Raw genomic sequence first — 8487 nt, 5'->3', positions numbered from 1 at the left:
GTGGAAGCACTTGGGGAACAGCAGCCATGTTGGACAAGGGCAAGTTCCGCAGGTAAACAGCCGCCATCCTGACCAGCAGCGCTCTGACGTCATAGCTCGTCGGAGACACTGGAGGCGCCATCTTGAGTGAGGGCGCAGCCCCCTCCAGGGGCGGCCCGGCCCCGCCCTGGAGACACCGGGCGCCAATGGGGCGGGAGCTGCTGCTGCAGTCGTGATCCCCTCGTCTCGTCGTCCCCGCGCCCTTTCTCAGGAGGTAGCGGAATGTGGCTGCCTCGGGTTCACGCAGTGACCTCAGGACAACCCCAGGGAAAACGCGTTCCTCGGGGCACGAAGGTTTCATCCTCTTTTCAGTCATAAACGGTGGAATTAAAAAAAAAAATTCTGCCTTGTTGACTTCAGAATCGTCAAGCACTTTATGTGAAGCGTGCCCTTAAGCTATCCTCTACAAGACCCAGGTATTACAATGATAAATCCTTTTTAATATGAAAGGTGCCAGTGGGAGTCAAGTGTTTCATTGCTGACTTTGACTAGAGAAAACAGGGATATCCTGCTGACATAAATACAACAGTGTTGGTGCATGCTGCATTTGGCTTATGGGCATAAATTTAAGGCTGATTAATCTTCATGAACACACAATATATCAAGCTTGAATTCAAGCTGCATGTTTCTCAGAATTGCCAGAGCCTGTACAGTAAACGCCCCCGTGTGATGAGTGCCCTGCGGGCCCCTGGCAGCCGGAACATGGTCCCCCCAGCCACTGCCGGGTGTCCCGTCTCCTGTACCAGGGGTGACATTCCTCACAGCAGGGCTTGGGACACTGCACGGGCAGCAGCAGAGCCTGTCCGTACTCTGCAGGTACCAGGAGATGAACGAGCGTGTGCTGCAAACTGTGCAGTCACTGAGCTCCCTTTCCCTCCTCCCTTCTGCTCTGCAGACAGCCTGTCCTGTTTCTGGCCGATCTTGGATTCTCGCTGATGGTTGAATGCAGAGGTACAAGTAGCCAGGTAACCCAAATCTGTCTAGAAATTCATGTGTCAGGGGTCAAAATGACACTGATGCCTCTGGATGGCCACAACTGCATATCTGTTCCTCAGCGGTTACTATACATGTCAATGACTGCTGATTTCCTATCCCACTTCTATCACTTCCAACTCTGGTCTGGCAGAATCTAGCTCTGCCATTTTTAAAAAACTGATAACAATACTGAATATAGCCTGCATGCACAAATGCACAGTCATGAAAAACCCTTCTGGCAACAGAAAATTTAACTGGTCATAATGACACTTAGCAAAAATTCACCAGGTGCAAACAATTCTTCATCTGGCAACAACACTATTAAACTTGGGTTAACCCTTTGCTTATCAACTTCCACTCTGTCTCCTCAGTCTCTTGCTCTTCTGGAAAAGATACACAGGTCATGGCTCAGGGAAGCTGTGAGTTTCCCAGATTCATACTATCTCAGTTTAAATGTCTTAAATTAAACAAAGTTGATCATCCCACACAGATGTTTAAGAATGAGTCCTTATAATGTTGAGAAAAAATGAAGAAATCTTATATTCCCACCCCTTTCTCTTTTTAGTTGTGGGTGGATAACTAGGTGAATCATATTGTATACATAGAGCAACATTGTTGGGATATGAAGTACAGTTGCAACTTGAAGACAAGTTGATTCTATGTTGATGGCCTGGACAGGAGTGCTGGGATTGAGGGTGTGGTGCTTCGGGGTGTGGATGTTTTCCACACTTACATGTGTTCTAAATGGGGCAGTGTCTGTGTATTACAGTGACACTCTGTCAAGATACATACCAGAAGATCAAAACAGGAGAGCAATATTTCACTGGCTAAAAAGCAGTTCTGATATTTTTGCACAATAAAGTTACCTGAAATTGTTAAAAACAAAGTAGTTGACTTGTGGCCTGTTGTAAAGTTTGCCAATGCCGTATCTAAGTTTAAAACCGGGCTAATTTTAGGCTTAGGGTATCAGATATACCAAAGGTACTTCTGGAACATGAACATACGTATCTCAGCAGCTACTCCCTGCTTTCCTGGCGTACTGGGGAGAGGTTCTAGAGGGGTCGGTACACAGTCAGAGCTTAGTACTACCAAGTACTCCCAAGTTTTGGGAGATCATTACAAAGGAATTCTGTCAGCTTCATCTTAGCAGTAAGGTTTGCCATTAAGCAATCAGCCATGAGTGATCTCCAAAAGTTAATATATGAGCATAGTGTCATAGGGACCATTTTTACTACATATAATGCTTCAGATAAAGCATTGTTCCTATTCAGATCATTGTAACACAACTTTGTCTCTCAAACAAAAATGGATGGGAGCATCCAATGGATTTTGTCATAATGCAGACACCTCAAGATTTCAAGCTTTTTTGAAGGGTGGTTGATTACCATGGCCAGGACTTGTATATGGGCCGCTCTGTGGGGCAGATTCCTTTCATTCTCACTACAGCAATTTCTGTTGCTGTGTGCTGTTGTCTCTGGCAGAGTTGAGTTAAGCCTTGTGAAAGACCCAGGGCAGAGGACTATTTACACTGTAAGCTGTTCTCCAGTCATGCCATGCTTATGGACTGACAAAACCGTGTTTCATTGACTCCAACTTGGGGAGTAATATAGTCCTTTTAAGAGATCACAGCTCTTAAATGGTATTTGGATAAATTTCAACATTTAAATCACTGTTTATGTGTCTTCTATAGTAAACAAGAGAAAAACATAATGAAAAAGAGCAAGCTATCAAAATGTGAGGAGAATGGAAACCATCAGAGTTTAATAAAGATGGTATATGCATTGTCACCAAATATCGTGCAATGTTTCCAAAGAGCCTTAAACCATAGTCTCCCCCAAAATATGTACATATTCTATGGTCAGGTCTGTAGGTTTTTCAAGACATGTGGCTCTACTGTCTGGTCAGATTCCAGGCTGTTTTCCATGAATATCATGAATAACAGGGCATTGCTAGGACTGCCTAAAACAGCATCAAGAAAGACATACTCACATGCAGTTGACGTCTCTGTCCTGATCTTCAATCTGTGTATCTTTTCCTCATGCACAGGGTGGCGGGGTTGTGTACTGCTGGCTGAATTTCAATAATAATACAGTGGCCTCCAGTGCATAAATCCTTTGCTACCACAGAGAAGGAAACAGTGAGCAAACAGGTTAAGTGCAAGGTCATAGGCTTAATGAGGTTTTAAATATTGCAGCTCACAGCATAGGAGAATATAATGACCCTAAATTGAACAAGAGAGTTAAAATAGACTTCTAGGATCAATGATTATTACCAGGGCATGGTAATAAACGCACATTTCTGTATTTTCCTATAATATCTCTCATACAGGGTTTTAAGACAATTTACTAGTGAAGCCCTGTCACCCTCTTCTGATGAAGGTAACTAATACATATGAATTACTTCCCTGCTTTTGTGAATTCATTTCTCTCTTATTTAATAACATACAACAATATTGCAACAACAACTTTTTGGGTCAAAATGTCGCATTTAATCTGAGAAGAAAATGGAAGAATATGAAAAAGAGCTAGAAATTGATGAATATATTAAGGGTAAATGTCTAACATTCACTTCCAAGCACCACAGGAGTCTTAATAGCCTTTTTGCCATTACTTCTTACACAAGTGTTTTCAAGGCAGAGGATACTTTTTTCTCCCTCTTCCTTCACCCGTATAACCAAAGCACAGAACTTTGATGGTTAAATATTACAACAGGACAGTTTTCTTATTTGCAGAATCATTACCATTTCAGACCCTGGCAAAGAAACCTTTCCTATTTCATGAACTGCCAGCAGTTGGGCTTAAACTGAATTGTAAGTGGAAGTGGCTAAGCAAAGGAATAATATTTTTTCTCCCAGCTTTCCTCAGGCTTTCTTTGAATGTCCTCAGGGCTTCCAGTCTGGAAAACTGTACTCTGCACTGCTGCATACTAAGAGCAAAAGGTACACTTTATTAACACCAAAACAATTCTCTTCTGTCATTTTCTTTAGTTTGCTCCGCAAATAAGAAGGATTTATTGTCCCTAGAAGTAACCTATATTTTCATTCTGGAGCTTTGATAACAACTCTAACATTACAAAAAAGATGGTATGGCTGAGATCAAAATGAGCTGCATACACATCCCAGCTCAAAATTAATGTTGACAGAACAGAATGTAGTATGAGACTACACTACTATTTTTAGAATATACAACAGAGAAACAAGGAAGGAATATTCCTGATTGTCTTCAATCTGTTGACAATGAGCTTTTTACAGTGTGAAATTCCATGTGAACAAAAAGAGGTTATGTCAATAAGGGCAAGAAAATGTAATAAGTTCTACATTTTAGTTGTGTAACTGAATCATGTGTCTACTGAAATTGTAATATTAGAGATGAATCTCACTGGGTTTGTATCATCAATAAATCAGGACGTCAAAGCTTTCTGACTCAGATATGCTTAAATAAGATTTTTTTGATGCAGAGCTGCCTTTTTTGTTTGTGTAATACTTGATCATAATATGCAAATGTTTACTGTAAATGAAATTGATCCAAGGAAAGTGCTGTATTCTGCTTGTGGATTTCCCCAGTGAATTGCATCTCTATTCAAATTACAGACTTTTTATCACACTTGCATTTCTTCCACAGGAGAGAAATGCCAGCTTTTTTCTTTTGGCAAAGAGACGAATTGCTCTCTCTGTGTTATCCCTCGTATAAACTCAGGCAAATGCTGACAAACTGCGGAAATAGCAGCTGCACAATGCTGATCCAATTGTCTGAAGTGAATAGAACTGCTGGAAGGCATGGAACTTGTGGAGTGCACTGATTTTCTTGGTCCCTGAAGCCAGGAGAAAACAATTGTTTCAGTGGCAATGCACAGTTTCAGGAAGGTTGAGGTTATGACAAGGGTGGTTAAATGGTGGCTTTTGAGTTACATGTGGATTGTGAACAATTCCAGTACAGCATGTATGCCATATCTGCAGCGTATAATTGGTTAGCTGACTGTGCTTGCACAAAGGCTGCTGGGCAACTCATATTCTCAGCTGAGGAAAAAAAGGGAGCTGGCATTGCTGGGCCTCTTGGGACTCCCTTCCACAAGGAGCTACAGCTTCCTTCAGAGCCATTGTCACCTGTAAATGGCTACCTAAGCTCCCAGAGGGCAGCCCTGCTAGCTGAGACAAAACATTTGTCCAGGACAGTATAATACTGGGCATGGAAAATGTTTATGCCCCTTTTGCCCGTTTTTACCTTAAAACTGCTGCAGCAGCCAAGTGGCATGTTAGACATTACTGCACCATCCCTGGCAGGGCAGTTGGGCAGTGACTTTTTCCTTCTCCTAGCTCCTTTTCTTCTCCTATTCTTAGTCCTATCCTCTTAACCAGTGCTGGAAGAGCAAGTATGCTTATGGCTTGTGCTCAACTACCTGAAGGTGATAGCATTCCGATAGTAGCTAAACAGTCAGGGATTTACTCTTCTACCTTCCCTTGAATGTGATTTTACCACTTCTGTGGGTTATTTTCTCAGACCTGCAAGTACAGGTATGCTCTTATCATTGGTGTCAGTGGAAGGTGCTATCTTGAAGAGCAAGTGCAGGTGCCATGCAGCCAACTGGACAGGGACTTTGTCATTAAACAAGATCATTACTCACTAATCTGGAAGAGACTGAGCAAGGTTTCTCACAGCTACTCCAAATTTATTTCACAGGACTTAACTATATGAATTTACATGCAGTTATGTGCCTAAACGTTGCCACAGTCTCTTGTTCAAGAACAAACAAGTGCAGTTAATTTTACCCAACAATCAACTGCCATGTAAACAAATAAAATTTGGTACTTTTTTTCATTGAATTGTTGTAGTCACTGTCTGTCACCCTGACTTACAATGAGAAGAACTATTGAGGCTAGGGAGGTAGTTGCTGATTTCTGTGGGTTTGCACTCAGGGTAACAGAGTTCTTAGTGTGCAGAATCACAGAGAAGGTGAACTTTCTCATCAAATACAGAGCTACCAGCAGATTTGATAGCTCTTTAAGAAAACTGAAATGTCAGTGCTCATGTTGCAAGCTCGGGCCCGAGTTTAGAGTAAATGTATGATACATTCAAAGCCTGAAGCTGCCTTTTTTTTGCTCATGCAAAAGCAGCAATGAGTGGGTCAGTGAGGTATGCCATGCAGGCTTGGATCATATTTTAAATAGCAATAAAGAGCTTCAAAGTTCTTCAAAGAACTAGAAAAAAGAATTAGGAACTATACTTGCCCTTTGTGAAATAAATGAGGTCACATCTGCAAAACTATGTATTGTATTTTACTACTGCCTCAATGCATCAATTGACTAATTGCAACTAAACAATTTTACAAGTAATGCAGCCATTACATAAGCAAAACCAGAATGAATTCAGCACCACGTGAAGGCAAGTAATCAAATTCCATTGTAACATGACAGGAACTCCGAGTAACAGGAGATGAAATGTAAGGGAAACTGATTTGAGGCAATTTGTACACAGAGATGGCAAAAAGCCCTCTATAGAAATTTTATTTCTTCCTCAACCCAGATTCCAGTCATTTCTCTTTCTAACTCACATAGAGACGTCTATTTCTCTGAGAAACTTTGTTCAAATACGTCAACTCAGGTGAAAAATGCATCTCAAAACGGGAACTGTGTTATAATTTTAATTATATAGCAATTGCAAACTGATCACATTGTGTATTGTAAGGCTTTAAAGTATTACCTGTCTGTGGAACACTAATATCAAGGTCCATTCCTGTTATTTATAAACATGGTATAAGCCTAAATTGACTGTCAGCTCTGTTCCCAGAACTCTATAAAAATTGCACATTTAGAATATTTTTCTGAGTAAAGTTACTAATTAGAACTTTTTTTTTGTGTATTACTGGATGCCATTGAGAAGCACCCTTTATCACAATGTTTGGCAAAGTAAATTCCAGTTTATTAAAGAGATTGTTATTTAGTAATTTGGCCAAGGAAAATCTACAGGTCTTCTGAGAAACATCTTAGCACAGGTGGAATAGTTCCCTTTTTTTTCCTAGCAAGCGAGAGTATGTGGTGCTGAGAGTTACATTGTATCCTCATGCAATATTAGCTTCTCAAGAAAGTTCTCAGAATATATTAAGACATAAGATGGTATAGCTGTGATTACTTGAGACCATAAAACCTTGTCTTGTTTGTCATTCCTACTCCTATATTCCTGTGCAATGCTTCCAGCTTCCTTTCAGAAGCTAAAACAACAGAGACAAAGCTTGCGTCCTGATTGACTGATGGGGTACTGAAAATTATTAGTAGGCCTTACAAACATCATTGATTTTTTTAAAAAACTCCTCAAATACTAGCACCTCATCTTTGTATTTGAAACAAGCATTTGTCTGTTTGTTGTGTTAAATGTAGGTAGGCATCTACACACTGATATCAGCAGACTCTGAGGAGCTCACAAGTGTATTTCAAATTCACTTCAACAAGGGCACCAGGCACTGTTATAAGGATTTCGTAAAAATCCGTCCTTTAGAATCTTGTAAGTAATCTCTTGGATGTCCTACAGGCTTGCCTTCATAAAGCTTTCAACATTGAGTTGAGTGGGCTGCATGTGTGTGAAGCTGCCTTGATTGAAACGCCAATATTCTCTCTTTCTCTGGGCTCTGAAATTTACTACTGCAATAAAACAGAAGCATTCCCTTGCATACAAACTGAAGTGGCTATGAAGAACAACTACTGAAGCCCCTCATTTATTTCATGGTTTCAGTGTAATTGACATCAGCATTCAATCCTTTCTACTGGCCTATTCATTGTCTCCCTCTCCTGGAGATTCGGTCTGGTTTCAGTGTGTGGATACAATATGCCAGCTAGCAAGAATTTCTCCTGCTTCTTTGCAGTCCCATGAGATATTTTTCTCTCTCATAGAAGATATTAGCAGAATTCTATAAGCTATGAACACCTGCGACCTTGCAAAGCTTTGTTTATGGTACAGTAGAAAAATATTTTGACAATGGATGTTTTAGGATTTCAGCCAATCACCCCAAGGGGTGGCTGATCCTTTGACCAATTAGACTATGAAGAAAAAAGTCTATAAAAGAGTTTGTAAAATAATTAAATAAAGGGATCTTGCTGCACAATTCCTGCCTGTTGGATGTCTCTTCTCCCTATCACTGTGGGACACTGTGATATCAGTGTACTACAAATTCATTACTGAACTGCAGCACCTTCCCTCTCTAAAAGGAAGGGGAAAGAAGAAATCACCCTGTAATTACAAGAAAAGCATCTTTTACTTTTTTTTAGCTCTTAGTTATTTCCAGTAATACTTACAGCAAGCAACCAACACCACCTCCCACATCTCCCAGTCCAAGACTCTATGTTAAGAGGATATTTATCTTTCTTTCTGACCCCAAAGAACCAGTGCCACAGACACCCTAATACAAATATTTCTTAATAATTCATGGAATGATTGATGGGCAAAAAATATTGCAAATTATGTATTTTTGGTGTATTATTTAATC

Source organism: Corvus brachyrhynchos, unplaced genomic scaffold (assembly GCF_000691975.1).
Source record: "Corvus brachyrhynchos isolate BGI_N302 unplaced genomic scaffold, ASM69197v1 scaffold94, whole genome shotgun sequence".
In the NCBI taxonomy this organism is placed as follows: domain Eukaryota; kingdom Metazoa; phylum Chordata; class Aves; order Passeriformes; family Corvidae; genus Corvus; species Corvus brachyrhynchos.
Note: the sequence above shows the minus strand (reverse complement) of the source record.